Source organism: Pseudophryne corroboree, chromosome 5 (assembly GCF_028390025.1).
Source record: "Pseudophryne corroboree isolate aPseCor3 chromosome 5, aPseCor3.hap2, whole genome shotgun sequence".
Lineage (NCBI taxonomy): Eukaryota > Metazoa > Chordata > Amphibia > Anura > Myobatrachidae > Pseudophryne > Pseudophryne corroboree.
Window position 1 is genome coordinate 777,118,433 of NC_086448.1, and position 16,832 is coordinate 777,135,264.

At 42.4% G+C, this 16,832-nt stretch overlaps 3 pseudogenes; 2 read left to right on the forward strand and 1 right to left on the reverse strand.

Moving 5' to 3' along the window:
• Window positions 1-1,610: 1,610 nt before the first annotated feature.
• LOC134931271 (5S ribosomal RNA) lies at window positions 1,611-1,729 on the reverse strand (annotated as a pseudogene).
• A 4,440-nt stretch (window positions 1,730-6,169) lies between these two features.
• On the forward strand, window positions 6,170-6,288 carry LOC134931574 (5S ribosomal RNA; annotated as a pseudogene).
• A 5,953-nt stretch (window positions 6,289-12,241) lies between these two features.
• On the forward strand, window positions 12,242-12,360 carry LOC134931440 (5S ribosomal RNA; annotated as a pseudogene).
• The last annotated feature ends 4,472 nt before the right edge of the window (window positions 12,361-16,832 follow it).

The following is a 16,832-nucleotide window of genomic DNA, read 5'->3' on the forward strand; positions in this document are numbered from 1 at the left end:
TGAAGTTCCCTCCGAGGTTCATTGGTCCTTATCCCGTGTTACAATTCGTGAATCCGGTTGTTTGCAAATTGGGATTGCCTTCCCATCTCCGGATACCGAATTCCTTTCATGTCTCCCTCCTTCGCCCTCTTGTTTTGAACTGGTTTCATTCCAAGTCCCCAAGGCCAACCTCTGCAGAGGCTGAAGATGGTACGGACTTTGAAATCAAAGCTATTCTTGACTCCCGCTACCTTCACAAGAATCTACAGTATTTGGTGGAATGGAAAGGTTTTGGCCCCGAGGAAAGGAGCTGGGTCAACGCTACGGAAGTTACGGCTCCCCGACTGGTGCGGATCTTCCATTCCAAAAATCCAACAAAACCTGGAAAGTGTCCAGGGGCCACTCCTGGAGGAGGGGGTACTGTCACACACCAGAGGCGGCGTTCGCCGCGCTTACCCCTGCGTGCCTGCTGGTCTGTGTTGCGGCCTCTGTCTTCGGTGGGCCACGGGCTCCGGCGTCTGGATGGTGCGGCTCCCGGCGGTTCTCCAGGGCAGGGGCGCCGCCATGACACCCGGCATCACGTGGGCGGGGAGCAGGTGACGTCATCAGACTGCTCCGCCAATCCAGTGGTGGCGGGAGATTCAAAGTCAGACGCCAGACAGAGCCTCGGCGCCTGAGTATCGTCTATCCCTTGAGGTGGATGCCAGCGCTCTTGTTCCCGGCAAGAATCTCTGAAGTTGTACTCCAGTGTCTCCGGCATTTCCAGGTGCCAGTTCGCTGCATTGGTTCCAGCGTTCCCAGTGACTGGTGTGCCTCTCTGCGGTCCTGTCACCAGTGCTCCTAGGAATCAGCGTCTTAAACCACTGCACTTTAACTCTACAAAGCATCAGCGTCACAGTCTACGTTCACAAGTTCTACAAAGCATCAGCGTCACAGTCACCGTTCACAAGTTCTTCAAGTCATCAGCGTCTCAGTCACCGTTCTCAAGTTCTACCCATCATCAGCATCTTAAACCACTGCACTTCAGTTCTTCAAAGCATCAGCGTCACAGTCACCGTTCACAAGTTCTACAAAGCATCAGCGTCACAGTCACCGCTCACAAGTCCTGACAAGGGGAGAGAAAGAAAGCTCTTTTGTGGGCGCACTCTTATGAAAAAAAGAAAATTAACGTTCAATTATGAAAGAAAAATTAAAAAGTATGTTTATTAATCAACATTAAAATTGAAAAGTAGTCCCTCTAAGAACCAGAAAAAGATGTGAGCATGAGAGAAATGTGAGAGAATAAAAGAGAAAATGTGTAAAAATATTCTGGTCTGTTTAATCACACGAGAAGGATTAGAAAGGCTGCAGACACGAGATAGTCTAGCACCCGTTTCTCCTGACCAGTACAGATAGTCTGTATTGATGAGACCAACCAAGGAGGTCAGTATTGTTTCTTGGAGGACCACTTGGATTGGATTAATACCAAGCAGTTAGGTATTCACCCGTTAATCCATTTTTGTAAAACAAATTGAGAATGTCTAAATTGGCATGACCTGAACACTGGTAGGAGTAAAGAGAATGTAGGAAATAGCACGTAGTGGTGATACTGCTGTTGGTGTCCACCCTTCTAAGGAAGGGGAATAGTCCGTACTCTACAAAACCGGGTATTCCCAGGGAGTCTCCTCTCTAGGTACTGACCTGGCCCGACGCTGTTTCGCTTCCAAGATCGGACGAGATTGGGCATTAGCAGCGTGGTATGATAGTAGAGAGGCTATCTACCAATGAGAGTGCACCTATATAAGAAAAATAAGTAAAATAAGAGGAAGAGATTATAGAAAAGATGAGGTCATTCAGTGTGTGGATCTGCTTTCCACGTTAGGCAGGGTAAAAACAATTACCACTCAGTGGCATTGTAAACCCTGGATCGTGGATGAGAGTCCACAGAAAGATAGTGAGCAAGTAAGAAGAAGAAAGAGTAGATAAGGGAAGGATTTGGAGCTGAATCAAAATCAGCTATTGAGCGGTGTCTCAGAGATGAGACCAAGGCCGCAAAATATGAAGCGTCAGGTAGGTTTATAAGTCTAAACACAAATCACGTATACATTCCTGTTATGCAAAAGACAATCACGAGTACACTGTCAGAGAAATCATTACTTGAGGTAAAGGATGACATCAGCATATTGAGTGTACCACACTGAAAAAAATGATGAAATGATGAGCAGATACAAAAAATAGATCTAATCTGCAATCTGTAGGATTAATGGGCTGTAATAAGCACAGAAGATCCCAGCTGCATAAATCACGTATACATTCCTGTTGTGCAAAAGGCATTCATGAGTACAGTGTCAAAAGAAATATAATCATTACTTGAGTTAAAGGATGACATCAGCCTATTAAGTGTACCGCACTGAATTAAATGATAAAATATGAGTAAAGTGCAGCAAATAGGTCTAATCTGCAATCTGTAGGATTAATGGGCTGTAATAGGCACAGAAGATCCCAACTGCATAATATGCAGTATTATTTGGTGTGCCTAATGCGATAGGCACATATGGCAGAGATAATTCTAACTCAAAAACATATATATGTGTGAAAAAAATGATACTCAAGGTGTCAGGTTAGGAGACAGGTGGCAGTAAGCAATACTCCAAGGAAAGGTCTCATGGTGAAGTCCGTGGAAAACGCGTTTCGCCGGTCCTGGCTTGTTCACTTCCGGGATCTCACATCGAATACAGCAGATGGGGTTTAAAAACCCTGCTAGCAAAAGTAGCAGCCAATAGGATGTAAGTGTTTTGATTAGGCATGGGGGCGGGAATATAGTGAATTCCCGTTGAAGTACATGAGGCCTAATCAGAGCAAGTGTGCGGCGCGTCCCGGCCAATCAGAGCAAAGGGTGCGTCTGTTGGCTAGGGTGTGTGGGCGGAGTGGAGGCAAGGGAGGGCGTGCTGTAGCACACGTAAGGGAGTTGCCCGTCTGGCATAAGCAATGAGGAAAGCTTGGTCACGGGGAATGAATCGTGGAGGCGCCATCTTGGAAGATGGATTGCCAGGAATACATCTAGTGATAATCCATGCGATAATGAGAATAAATTGTAATAGTTAAAATAAATGTTGTTAGAAGTAGGCGTCCGAGTGTTGCTGAGTAGGGACTGAAATTGCTGCAGAGCAAAAGTTGGAGGTTGCCCGCTTAATACATGAGCTAAGGGCGGAAGGTTATAGAAATATCTACTGGCGATTGAGGCGAATGCAGTGTGCCTCGGCCAATCAAAATAAGGATGCAAAGGACCAATTGTCCGTGGGCGCGGTATGAGAGGTAGGAAGTGGGTGTGCTTCCATAGTATATGGGTAATGCACTATTGGATAGGGGGAAAAGGGTCACGAGATAGGATACCGTGGGCGCCATATTGGAGAAGGGAATGACTGCCCGGAGTTGTAGGGACAGCGATAAACAAAAGAAGAGAGGGGGTGTTGAAGGGTGTGCATTAGATTGGACATTGTTGCTGTGCAAATGGTTGTAAGTGATGTGAGGGCTGGATGTGTGATCCCTGTGATGCGTGATTTGTGATGCACCCAGAGAGAGAGGTAAATTGCCGGATTATTGGCCGTAAGGCAGTGTAGAAACAGGGACAAGGGTCAAGAGCAAAAAATAATAATAAGTAAAATGAAATACTGATGGTAGATATATGATAAATAAGATAATGTGATTTAATAATAATAATGTAAAATAAATTAATATAAATATACAAGGGGGAGGGGGGGGCCAAAGGGATGCTGGCTGAAAAGAGAACTAAAGTCTCATTAGGTGTGGTGAGGGAGATGAATGTAGACTGCGATTAGGGAGGTGAACATGTGGTGAAGATAAAAATGTGATCTTAAAAGGGGGAAATAAGGTACTGCATGAGGTGACTATGTGAAACCTGACTAACAAGTGAACAGTGAAGTGGCACATAAAAAAATGATTTCAGTAGAGTAACTGAGGGAAATTGCCAAAGAGGAACATGGTATAAGAAGGCCAATATTTGAAAAGTGATCAATGGGTGACGTGAAGCCAAAAGTTTAAATATTTGGAGGTGATAAATTAGGTGAAGCCTCCATTATAAAACTTGATGGGACATGACCAGGGTTTGAAAAGGAGGGGGGAAAACTAAAAATAAAAAATAAAAATAGTGGGGTAGAGATTGAGTGAATCCAGGAAAAAGTGTGGGAAGTGTATGCAGGTGGTTGAATTTCTAAAAGATAGTGATCAGATCTGTGGGGCAAATTATCACACAGATTATTGTTGATGTGTGAAAAAAAACCAAAGGAAAAATGAATAAAAAGGAGGAATTGGGTGGAGTAGATCAGGGTTACCGAAAACCATAATTGGGATTTGAGCAATGTTATAAAAACACACCATAATTTATATTTTCATTCAACCCGAGCGGTCTGAGACTCCCGAGGCGACAGATCCATTCGCTCTCTTTTTTGCATAGTTCTTTGGTCATGTTGCCTCCTCGTATGCCCAGATGGATACGATCTAAACCAAAGGCTTTCAATTCCTTAGTGGATCATTTGTGTTGAAAATGAAAGTGTTTTGCGACCGTGGTGAGTTGTTTCATACGTGCAAGATCTTTTGGTGCATTCCGAATATTCCCCAGGTGTTCTAAGACTCGCTCTTTTAATTTCCGTGTGGTCATACCATCATATTTTACATTACAACTGCAAGTGATGCAGTAAATTACTGCTTGGGTGTTGCAATTAAAAAAAATGTCGTATCTCGGTTAGCTGGCCATACTTGTCTATAACTGTATTGGTTTGCAGTATGTTTGTACACGATTTACATTGACCACACGGAAAAGAGCCTGTTGTCACTGGCTTCTTACGTGCTGAAGTAAGCAAGTGGCTCCGAACTAATTGATCTTTGATGTTTCGAGATCGGCGCCAGCTCATCTGTACCGTGGTGCCCACAGCGGGGGATAGGTCCGGATCCATCCGAAGTATAGGAAGATGTTTGGTTATAGCATCTTTGAGCATTCGCCACTCAGGGCAAAAAGTTCCTATAAATCTGATGGTGTCATCTTTTTCTGATGTTGCCTTATTAGGCCCAAAAATTAGATGATCTCTCTTGACCAAAGTGGTGGCTCGATAGGCTCGTTTTAGTGACCGTTTACTGTAACCTCTGGCAAGCAAACGATTGGTGAGTTCCCAGCTCTTGGTTCGATAGATGTAATCCTCGGAGCAGTTGCACCTTAGCCTGAGATATTCTCCTTTGGGTATATTCTCAATGGTCGGTGGAAAATGTGAGCTAGTTTGGAAGAGGAGACTGTTAGTTGCAGTCTCCTTCCGATATAATTCTGTTTCCAAATAGCCTGTGTGAGATCTGTAAATTTTCAGGTCAAGAAATGGAACTCTATCTGAGCTGATGGTGTGGGTCAATCTAAGGTTCAGATCATTGGTGTTGAGTAGTCCAATTAATTCAATTAAGAGATCCTTTTCTCCATTCCAGATAATGAAAACATCATCGATATACCTAAGCCACAATTCCACGTGCGTGGTATATCTCTCATTCATTGGGCTAAAGACATAAAAATGCTCCCACCATCCCAAGAACAAGTTAGCATAAGTGGGGGCGCAAGCCGCACCCATTGCGGTTCACTTTATTTGCAGAAAAAATTGGTCCTGAAATAGGAAGTAGTTTTTGGAAAGGACAAAGTCAAGTAACATCAAAAGGAAATCCGAGAAGTCACTGGCTCCTCCTTGATCCAAATAATATTTCACAGCTGTGATTCCTTGGTGATGGTTTATACTCGTGTAGAGTGCTTCTACATCTAGAGTAACCAATAGGAGATTTTCTTCATAGTGTATATATTGTGAATTTTGCATAGTAAATCTGCTGTATCCTGCAGATAAGACGGTAGAGAGAGAACAAATTCACGGAGATGAAGGTCCAGGAACCGACTTGGTTGTTCCAACAATCCCTCGTTGCCGGACAAAATTCAGCTCCAAATCCTTCCCTTATCTACTCTTTCTTCTTCTTACTTGCTCACTATCTTTCTGTGGACTCTCATCCACAATCCAGGGTTTACAATGCCACTGAGTGGTATTTGTTTTTACCCTGCCTAACGTGGAAAGCAGATCCACACACTGAATGACCTCATCTTTTCTATAATCTCTTCCTCTTATTTTACTTATTTTTCTTATATAGGTGCACTCTCATTGGTAGATAGCCTCTCTACTATCATACCATGCTGCTAATGCCCGATCTCGTCCGATCTTGGAAGCGAAACAGCGTCGGGCCAGGTCAGTACCTTGAGAGGAGACTCCCTGGGAATACCCGGTTTTGTAGAGTACGGACTATTCCCCTTCCTTAGAAGGGTGGACACCAACAGCAATATCACCACTACGTGCTATTTCCTACATTCTCTTTACTCCTACCAGTGTTCAGGTCATGCCAATTTAGACATTCTCAATTTGTTTTACAAAAATGGATTAACGGGTGAATACCTAACTGCTTGGTATTAATCCAATCCAAGCGGTCCTCCAAGACACAATACTGACCTCCTTGGTTGGTCTCATCAATACAGACTATCTGTACTGGTCAGGAGAAACGGGTGCTAGACTATCTCGTGTCTGCAGCCTTTCTAATCCTTCTCGTGTGATTAAACAGACCAGAACATTTTTACACATTTTCTCTTTTATTCTCTCACATTTCTCTCATGCTCACACCTTTTTCTGGATCTTAGAGGGACTACTTTTCAATTTTAATGTTGATTAATAAACATACTTTTTAATTTTTCTTTCATAATTGAACATTAATTTTCTTTTTTTCATAAGAGTGCGCCCACACAAGAGCTTTCTTTCTCTCCCCTTGTCAGTACTTGTACTTTCTAGCTCTGGGCGCACCACCAATAGGGACCACAATTGAAAGGCTCGAATTTTCCTTTCCAACAAATATAATTGTCCACTTTTGGTTTCTCATAATTCTTCTGTAATTTATAACATACCAGTGCCTGGTCGCTCTTCCTTTTGGTAGTAACTGTCTATGCTGTAGGGTAAATACAGCCTCTGACTGTAGCACGGTTTCTTCATTTTTCTTTATCTATTAAACCTCATATCTTTTCCCTCTGATCCTCTTTTAGCAGCCATCCCACTTTTCTTTGCACTCCATACTGCCCATATTAGGTCCTCCGAATATATCAGGGACAACCAGTCTTACCTGAACTTCAAATTAGGTCCCCTGTACTTAATATGTCCACTTTCTCTTTGAAAACCGAGCTATCTAAACGTCCGAATGTTAATATTTTGGATCCTTTCTCAGATACCTATGAACATACCACTCCCAATTCAGATTGGCGTACCTCTTTTTCGAAATTACAGAAGAATTTACAAAAGAGGACACGCTTATCATGGGATGTCACAACATTAGAAAATTACATCAAACATAAAATTGTACCCCGTGGTCTTAGACCCAAGGTATTTCCTTCCTTCCCTCTTGCAAGTGATAATTTAAAGAGCGAATGGGAAGCAGCCTTATTAAAGTGTTCCCATGAATTACTTCACCTTTTGGTGAAACATGACACCCTTCTATTAGATCAAGTTGAAAAAGAAATTGATGAACTTGGGAAAAGTTTGGAAATCTGGGAGAAGGACCTACCTTTCCAAGCAGCCTTTGAGAAACATAAAAAAGAACTTGAGGTATATGAACAGACAATAGTGGATCGCAAGCGTACAAAATTCATTCGAGATAAACAAGATTTCGCAAGAGGTGATATTTTTAGGTGGAACCCAACACCCCTCAGTAGAAACCGAAGACCGAGGGAAGACCCGACTTTCTCAGAATTTGAATCTTCTACCAGCGGCGATTCAGCTAGTGAAACCTTTGAGAATCAGGAGCAAATTGACAACTTTCATCCCCGTTTTTTAGGCTCAGGCCAGAGACCAAGGGGCCGTATCAGAACAAGAGGAAAACCAGGAGAGGGGGAAAGGAGAAACGACGGGCGAAATTCAGACTGGGACATACCAAGGACAGCACGGTATCCGGCCCGTCAGAGAAAAACAGTGAGGTAGATCCTATCGACTCAAGCTCACTGCAAGTTATTAATCTTTCCACTAGATCCCTCTCCTCGGATCATATGGCAGTACTCACTAAGGGACTCTCTTTTTCGCCATCTAAGTCCTTCAACAGATTCTCCTGGGAAAAAGATTTGAGACTGTTCGGGAGAAAACTTCTCCTTAAAAAATTCTTTTCAAAACAGCAAGGTAGATAATCAGAGAACATCGTTGATTCTGACCTCACTACTGATGATCTCAATGCTATTCACGAGTTGGAAGAACTACAGGCTGAATCAGGCATGGATGCATCAGCAACATATAGGCCTCAGTGTAGACCCAAATCCACGTTCTTTCCCCCTGACAATAATAACCCAGAGATCAGAGTATTTTTAAATAGAGTCTCTAAAGAATTCGATGACATCTATGCCCAAACCAGAAAGGGCCTTCATCGCTTTCCCTCGAATCTCAAATTCCAAGAGCGCAGAGCTCTACAAGAACTGGAAACTTGGCATGATGTCATTGTCAAACCATCCGTCAAAGGCGGAAATATCGTACTCTGGCCACGGGAAATGTACATTACCGAGGCTCACCGACAATTACATAACACCTCTTGCTATAAGAAACTTCTCAATGACCCAACCACCAGATTCTTGAAGGCCTATTATTCTATAATACAACATGCGGCAGCACAGGGTACTATTACCAAACCGGAGCAAAAATATCTGACAACTCAGAATCCGAAAACACCCACCTTCTACCTACTTCCCAAGATACACAAGGATGCTACTGTACCTCCTGGAAGACCAATTTTGTCCGGCAACGAGGGATTGTTGGAACAACCAAGTCGGTTCCTGGACCTTCATCTCCGTGAATTTGTTCTCTCTCTACCGTCTTATCTGCAGGATACAGCAGATTTACTACGCAAAATTCACAATATACACTGTGAAGAAAATCTCCTATTGGTTACTCTAGATGTAGAAGCACTCTACACGAGTATAAACCATCACCAAGGAATCACAGCTGTGAAATATTATTTGGATCAAGGAGGAGCCAGTGACTTCTCGGATTTCCTTTTGATGTTACTTGACTTTGTCCTTTCCAAAAACTACTTCCTATTTCAGGACCAATTTTTTCTGCAAATAAGGTGAACCGCAATGGGCGCGGCTTGCGCCCCCACTTATGCTAACTTGTTCTTGGGATGGTGGGAGCATTTTTATGTCTTTAGCCCAATGAATGAGAGATATACCACGCACGTGGAATTGTGGCTTAGGTATATCGATGATGTTTTCATTATCTGGAATGGAGAAAAGGATCTCTTAATTGAATTAATTGGACTACTCAACACCAATGATCTGAACCTTAGATTGACCCACACCATCAGCTCAGATAGAGTTCCATTTCTTGACCTGAAAATTTACAGATCTCACACAGGCTATTTGGAAACAGAATTATATCGGAAGGAGACTGCAACTAACAGTCTCCTCTTCCAAACTAGCTCACATTTTCCACCGACCATTGAGAATATACCCAAAGGAGAATATCTCAGGCTAAGGCGCAACTGCTCCGAGGATTACATCTATCGAACCAAGAGCTGGGAACTCACCAATCGTTTGCTTGCCAGAGGTTACAGTAAACGGTCACTAAAATGAGCCTATCGAGCCACCACTTTGGTCAAGAGAGATCATCTAATTTTTGGGCCTAATAAGGCAACATCAGAAAAAGATGACACCATCAGATTTATAGGAACTTTTTGCCCTGAAAGGCGAATGCTCAAAGATGCTATAACCAAACATCTTCCTATACTTCGGATGGATCCGGACCTATCCCCGGCTGTGGGCCACGGTACAGATGAGCTGGCGCCGATCCCGAAACATCAAAGATCAATTAGTTCGGAGCCACTTGCTTACTTCAGCACGTAAGAAGCCAGTGACAACAGGCTCTTTTCCGTGTGGTCAATGTAAATCGTGTACAAACATACTGCAAACCAATACAGTTATAGACAAGTATGGTCAGCTAACCGAGATACGACATTTTTTTAATTGCAACACCCAAGCAGTAATTTACTGCATCACTTGCAGCTGTAATGTAAAATATGTCGGTATGACCACACTGAAATTAAAAGAGCGAGTCTTAGAACACCTGGGGAATATTCGGAATGCACCAAAAGATCTTGCACGCATGAAACAACTCACCACGGTCCCAAAACACTTTCATTTTCAACACAAAGGATCCACTAAGGAATTGAAAGCCTTTGGTTTAGATCGTATCCATCTGGGCATACGAGGAGGCAACATGACCAAAGAACTATACAAAAAAGAGAGCGAATGGATCTTTCGCCTCGGGAGTCTCAGACCGCTCGGGTTGAATGAAAATATAAATTATGGTGTGTTTTTATAACATTGCTCAAATCCCAATTATGGTTTTCGGTAACCCTGATCTACTCCACCCAATTCCTCCTTTTTATTCATTTTTCCTTTGGGTTTTTTTCACACATCAACAATAATCTGTGTGATAATTTGCCCCACAGATCTGATCACTATCTTTTAGAAATTCAACCACCTGCATACACTTCCCACACTTTTTCCTGGATTCACTCAATCTCTACCCCACTATTTTTATTTTTTATTTTTAGTTTTCCCCCCTCCTTTTCAAACCCTGGTCATGTCCCATCAAGTTTTAGAATGGAGGCTTCACCTAATTTATCACCTCCAAATATTTAAACTTTTGGCTTCACGTCACCCATTGATCACTTTTCAAATATTGGCCTTCTTATACCATGTTCCTCTTTGGCAATTTCCCTCAGTTACTCTACTGAAATCATTTTTTTATGTGCCACTTCACTGTTCACTTGTTAGTCAGGTTTCACATAGTCACCTCATGCAGTACCTTATTTCCCCCTTTTAAGATCACATTTTTATCTTCACCACATGTTCACCTCCCTAATCGCAGTCTACATTCATCTCCCTCACCACACCTAATGAGACTTTAGTTCTCTTTTCAGCCAGCATCCCTTTGGCCCCCCCTCCCCCTTGTATATTTATATTAATTTATTTTACATTATTATTATTAAATCACATTATCTTATTTATCATATATCTACCATCAGTATTTCATTTTACTTATTATTATTTTTTGCTCTTGACCCTTGTCCCTGTTTCTACACTGCCTTACGGCCAATAATCCGGCAATTTACCTCTCTCTCTGGGTGCATCACAAATCACGCATCACAGGGATCACACATCCAGCCCTCACATCACTTACAACCATTTGCACAGCAACAATGTCCAATCTAATGCACACCCTTCAACACCCCCTCTCTTCTTTTGTTTATCGCTGTCCCTACAACTCCGGGCAGTCATTCCCTTCTCCAATATGGCGCCCACGGTATCCTATCTCGTGACCCTTTTCCCCCTATCCGATAGTGCATTACCCATATACTATGGAAGCACACCCACTTCCTACCTCTCATACCGCGCCCACGGACAATTGGTCCTTTGCATCCTTATTTTGATTGGCCGAGGCACACTGCATTCGCCTCAATCGCCAGTAGATATTTCTATAACCTTCCGCCCTTAGCTCATGTATTAAGCGGGCAACCTCCGTCTTTTGCTCTGCAGCAATTTCAGTCCCTACTCAGCAACACTCGGACGCCTACTTCTAACAACATTTATTTTAACTATTACAATTTATTCTCATAATCGCATGGATCATCACTAGATGTATTCCTGGCAATCCATCTTCCAAGATGGCGCCTCCACGATTCATTCCCCGTGACCAAGCTTTCCTCATTGCTTATGCCACACTTTACTCATCATTTTTTTCAGTGTGGTACACTCAATAGGCTGATGTCATCTTTTACCTCAAGTAATGATTTCTCTGACAGTGTACTCATGATTGTCTTTTGCATAACAGGAATGTATACGTGATTTGTGTTTAGACTTACAAACCTACCTGACGCTTCATATTTTGCGGCCTTGGTCTCTTCTCTGAGACACCGCTCAATAGCTGATTTTGATTCAGCTCCAAATCCTTCCCTTATCTACTCTTTCTTCTTCTTACTTGCTCACTATCTTTCTGTGGACTCTCATCCACGATCCAGGGTTTACAATGCCACTGAGTGGTAATTGTTTTTACCCTGCCTAACGTGGAAAGCAGATCCACACACTGAATGACCTCATCTTTTCTATAATCTCTTCCTCTTATTTTACTTATTTTTCTTATATAGGTGCACTCTCATTGGTAGATAGCCTCTCTACTATCATACCACGCTGCTAATGCCCGATCTCGTCCGATCTTGGAAGCGAAACAGCGTCGGGCCAGGTCAGTACCTTGAGAGGAGACTCCCTGGGAATACCCGGTTTTGTAGAGTACGGACTATTCCCCTTCCTTAGAAGGGTGGACACCAACAGCAATATCACCACTACGTGCTATTTCCTACATTCTCTTTACTCCTACCAGTGTTCAGGTCATGCCAATTTAGACATTCTCAATTTGTTTTACAAAAATGGATTAACGGGTGAATACCTAACTGCTTGGTATTAATCCAATCCAAGCGGTCCTCCAAGAAACATTACTGACCTCCTTGGTTGGTCTCATCAATACAGACTATCTGTACTGGTCAGGAGAAACGGGTGCTAGACTATCTCGTGTCTGCAGCCTTTCTAATCCTTCTCGTGTGATTAAACAGACCAGAACATTTTTACACATTTTCTCTTTTATTCTCTCACATTTCTCTCATGCTCACACCTTTTTCTGGATCTTAGAGGGACTACTTTTCAATTTTAATGTTGATTAATAAACATACTTTTTAATTTTTCTTTCATAATTGAACATTAATTTTCTTTTTTTCATAAGAGCTTTCTTTCTCTCCCCTTGTCAGTACTTGTACTTTCTAGCTCTGGGCGCACCACCAATAGGGACCACAATTGAAAGGCTCGAATTTTCCTTTCCAACAAATATAATTGTCCACTTTTGGTTTCTCATAATTCTTCTGTAATTTATAACATACCAGTGCCTGGTCGCTCTTCCTTTTGGTAGTAACTGTCTATGCTGTAGGGTAAATACAGCCTCTGACTGTAGCACGGTTTCTTCATTTTTCTTTATCTATTAAACCTCATATCTTTTCCCTCTGATCCTCTTTTAGCAGCCATCCCACTTTTCTTTGCACTCCATACTGCCCATATTAGGTCCTCCGAATATATCAGGGACAACCAGTCTTACCTGAACTTCAAATTAGGTCCCCTGTACTTAATATGTCCACTTTCTCTTTGAAAACCGAGCTATCTAAACGTCCGAATGTTAATATTTTGGATCCTTTCTCAGATACCTATGAACATACCACTCCCAATTCAGATTGGCGTACCTCTTTTTCGAAATTACAGAAGAATTTACAAAAGAGGACACGCTTATCATGGGATGTCACAACATTAGAAAATTACATCAAACATAAAATTGTACCCCGTGGTCTTAGACCCAAGGTATTTCCTTCCTTCCCTCTTGCAAGTGATAATTTAAAGAGCGAATGGGAAGCAGCCTTATTAAAGTGTTCCCATGAATTACTTCACCTTTTGGTGAAACATGACACCCTTCTATTAGATCAAGTTGAGAAAGAAATTGATGAACTTGGGAAAAGTTTGGAAATCTGGGAGAAGGACCTACCTTTCCAAGCAGCCTTTGAGAAACATAAAAAAGAACTTGAGGTATATGAACAGACAATAGTGGATTGCAAGCGTACAAAATTCATTCGAGATAAACAAGATTTCGCAAGAGGTGATATTTTTAGGTGGAACCCAACACCCCTCAGTAGAAACCGAAGACCGAGGGAAGACCCGACTTTCTCAGAATTTGAATCTTCTACCAGCGGCGATTCAGCTAGTGAAACCTTTGAGAATCAGGAGCAAATTGACAACTTTCATCCCCGTTTTTTAGGCTCAGGCCAGAGACCAAGGGGCCGTATCAGAACAAGAGGAAAACCAGGAGAGGGGGAAAGGAGAAACGACGGGCGAAATTCAGACTGGGACATACCAAGGACAGCACGGTATCCGGCCCGTCAGAGAAAAACAGTGAGGTAGATCCTATCGACTCAAGCTCACTGCAAGTTATTAATCTTTCCACTAGATCCCTCTCCTCGGATCATATGGCAGTACTCACTAAGGGACTCTCTTTTTCGCCATCTAAGTCCTTCAACAGATTCTCCTGGGAAAAAGATTTGAGACTGTTCGGGAGAAAACTTCTCCTTAAAAAATTCTTTTCAAAACAGCAAGGTAGACAATCAGAGAACATCGTTGATTCTGACCTCACTACTGATGATCTCAATGCTATTCACGAGTTGGAAGAACTACAGGCTGAATCAGGCATGGATGCATCAGCAACATATAGGCCTCAGTGTAGACCCAAATCCACGTTCTTTCCCCCTGACAATAATAACCCAGAGATCAGAGTATTTTTAAATAGAGTCTCTAAAGAATTCGATGACATCTATGCCCAAACCAGAAAGGGCCTTCATCGCTTTCCCTCGAATCTCAAATTCCAAGAGCGCAGAGCTCTACAAGAACTGGAAACTTGGCATGATGTCATTGTCAAACCATCCGACAAAGGCGGAAATATCGTACTCTGGCCACGGGAAATGTACATTACCGAGGCTCACCGACAATTACATAACACCTCTTGCTATAAGAAACTTCTCAATGACCCAACCACCAGATTCTTGAAGGCCTATAATTCTATAATACAACATGCGGCAGCACAGGGTACTATTACCAAACCGGAGCAAAAATATCTGACAACTCAGAATCCGAAAACACCCACCTTCTACCTACTTCCCAAGATACACAAGGATGCTACTGTACCTCCTGGAAGACCAATTTTGTCCGGCAACGAGGGATTGTTGGAACAACCAAGTCGGTTCCTGGACCTTCATCTCCGTGAATTTGTTCTCTCTCTACCGTCTTATCTGCAGGATACAGCAGATTTACTACGCAAAATTCACAATATACACTGTGAAGAAAATCTCCTATTGGTTACTCTAGATGTAGAAGCACTCTACACGAGTATAAACCATCACCAAGGAATCACAGCTGTGAAATATTATTTGGATCAAGGAGGAGCCAGTGACTTCTCGGATTTCCTTTTGATGTTACTTGACTTTGTCCTTTCCAAAAACTACTTCCTATTTCAGGACCAATTTTTTCTGCAAATAAGGGGAACCGCAATGGGCGCGGCTTGCGCCCCCACTTATGCTAACTTGTTCTTGGGATGGTGGGAGCATTTTTATGTCTTTAGCCCAATGAATGAGAGATATACCACGCACGTGGAATTGTGGCTTAGGTATATCGATGATGTTTTCATTATCTGGAATGGAGAAAAGGATCTCTTAATTGAATTAATTGGACTACTCAACACCAATGATCTGAACCTTAGATTGACCCACACCATCAGCTCAGATAGAGTTCCATTTCTTGACCTGAAAATTTACAGATCTCACACAGGCTATTTGGAAACAGAATTATATCGGAAGGAGACTGCAACTAACAGTCTCCTCTTCCAAACTAGCTCACATTTTCCACCGACCATTGAGAATATACCCAAAGGAGAATATCTCAGGCTAAGGCGCAACTGCTCCGAGGATTACATCTATCGAACCAAGAGCTGGGAACTCACCAATCGTTTGCTTGCCAGAGGTTACAGTAAACGGTCACTAAAACGAGCCTATCGAGCCACCACTTTGGTCAAGAGAGATCATCTAATTTTTGGGCCTAATAAGGCAACATCAGAAAAAGATGACACCATCAGATTTATAGGAACTTTTTGCCCTGAAAGGCGAATGCTCAAAGATGCTATAACCAAACATCTTCCTATACTTCGGATGGATCCGGACCTATCCCCGGCTGTGGGCCACGGTACAGATGAGCTGGCGCCGATCCCGAAACATCAAAGATCAATTAGTTCGGAGCCACTTGCTTACTTCAGCACGTAAGAAGCCAGTGACAACAGGCTCTTTTCCGTGTGGTCAATGTAAATCGTGTACAAACATACTGCAAACCAATACAGTTATAGACAAGTATGGTCAGCTAACCGAGATACGACATTTTTTTAATTGCAACACCCAAGCAGTAATTTACTGCATCACTTGCAGCTGTAATGTAAAATATGTCGGTATGACCACACTGAAATTAAAAGAGCGAGTCTTAGAACACCTGGGGAATATTCGGAATGCACCAAAAGATCTTGCACGCATGAAACAACTCACCACGGTCGCAAAACACTTTCATTTTCAACACAAAGGATCCACTAAGGAATTGAAAGCCTTTGGTTTAGATCGTATCCATCTGGGCATACGAGGAGGCAACATGACCAAAGAACTATACAAAAAAGAGAGCGAATGGATCTTTCGCCTCGGGAGTCTCAGACCGCTCGGGTTGAATGAAAATATAAATTATGGTGTGTTTTTATAACATTGCTCAAATCCCAATTATGGTTTTCGGTAACCCTGATCTACTCCACCCAATTCCTCCTTTTTATTCATTTTTCCTTTGGGTTTTTTTCACACATCAACAATAATCTGTGTGATAATTTGCCCCACAGATCTGATCACTATCTTTTAGAAATTCAACCACCTGCATACACTTCCCACACTTTTTCCTGGATTCACTCAATCTCTACCCCACTATTTTTATTTTTTATTTTTAGTTTTTCCCCCTCCTTTTCAAACCCTGGTCATGTCCCATCAAGTTTTATAATGGAGGCTTCACCTAATTTATCGCCTCCAAATATTTAAACTTTTGGCTTCACGTCACCCATTGATCACTTTTCAAATATTGGCCTTCTTATACCATGTTCCTC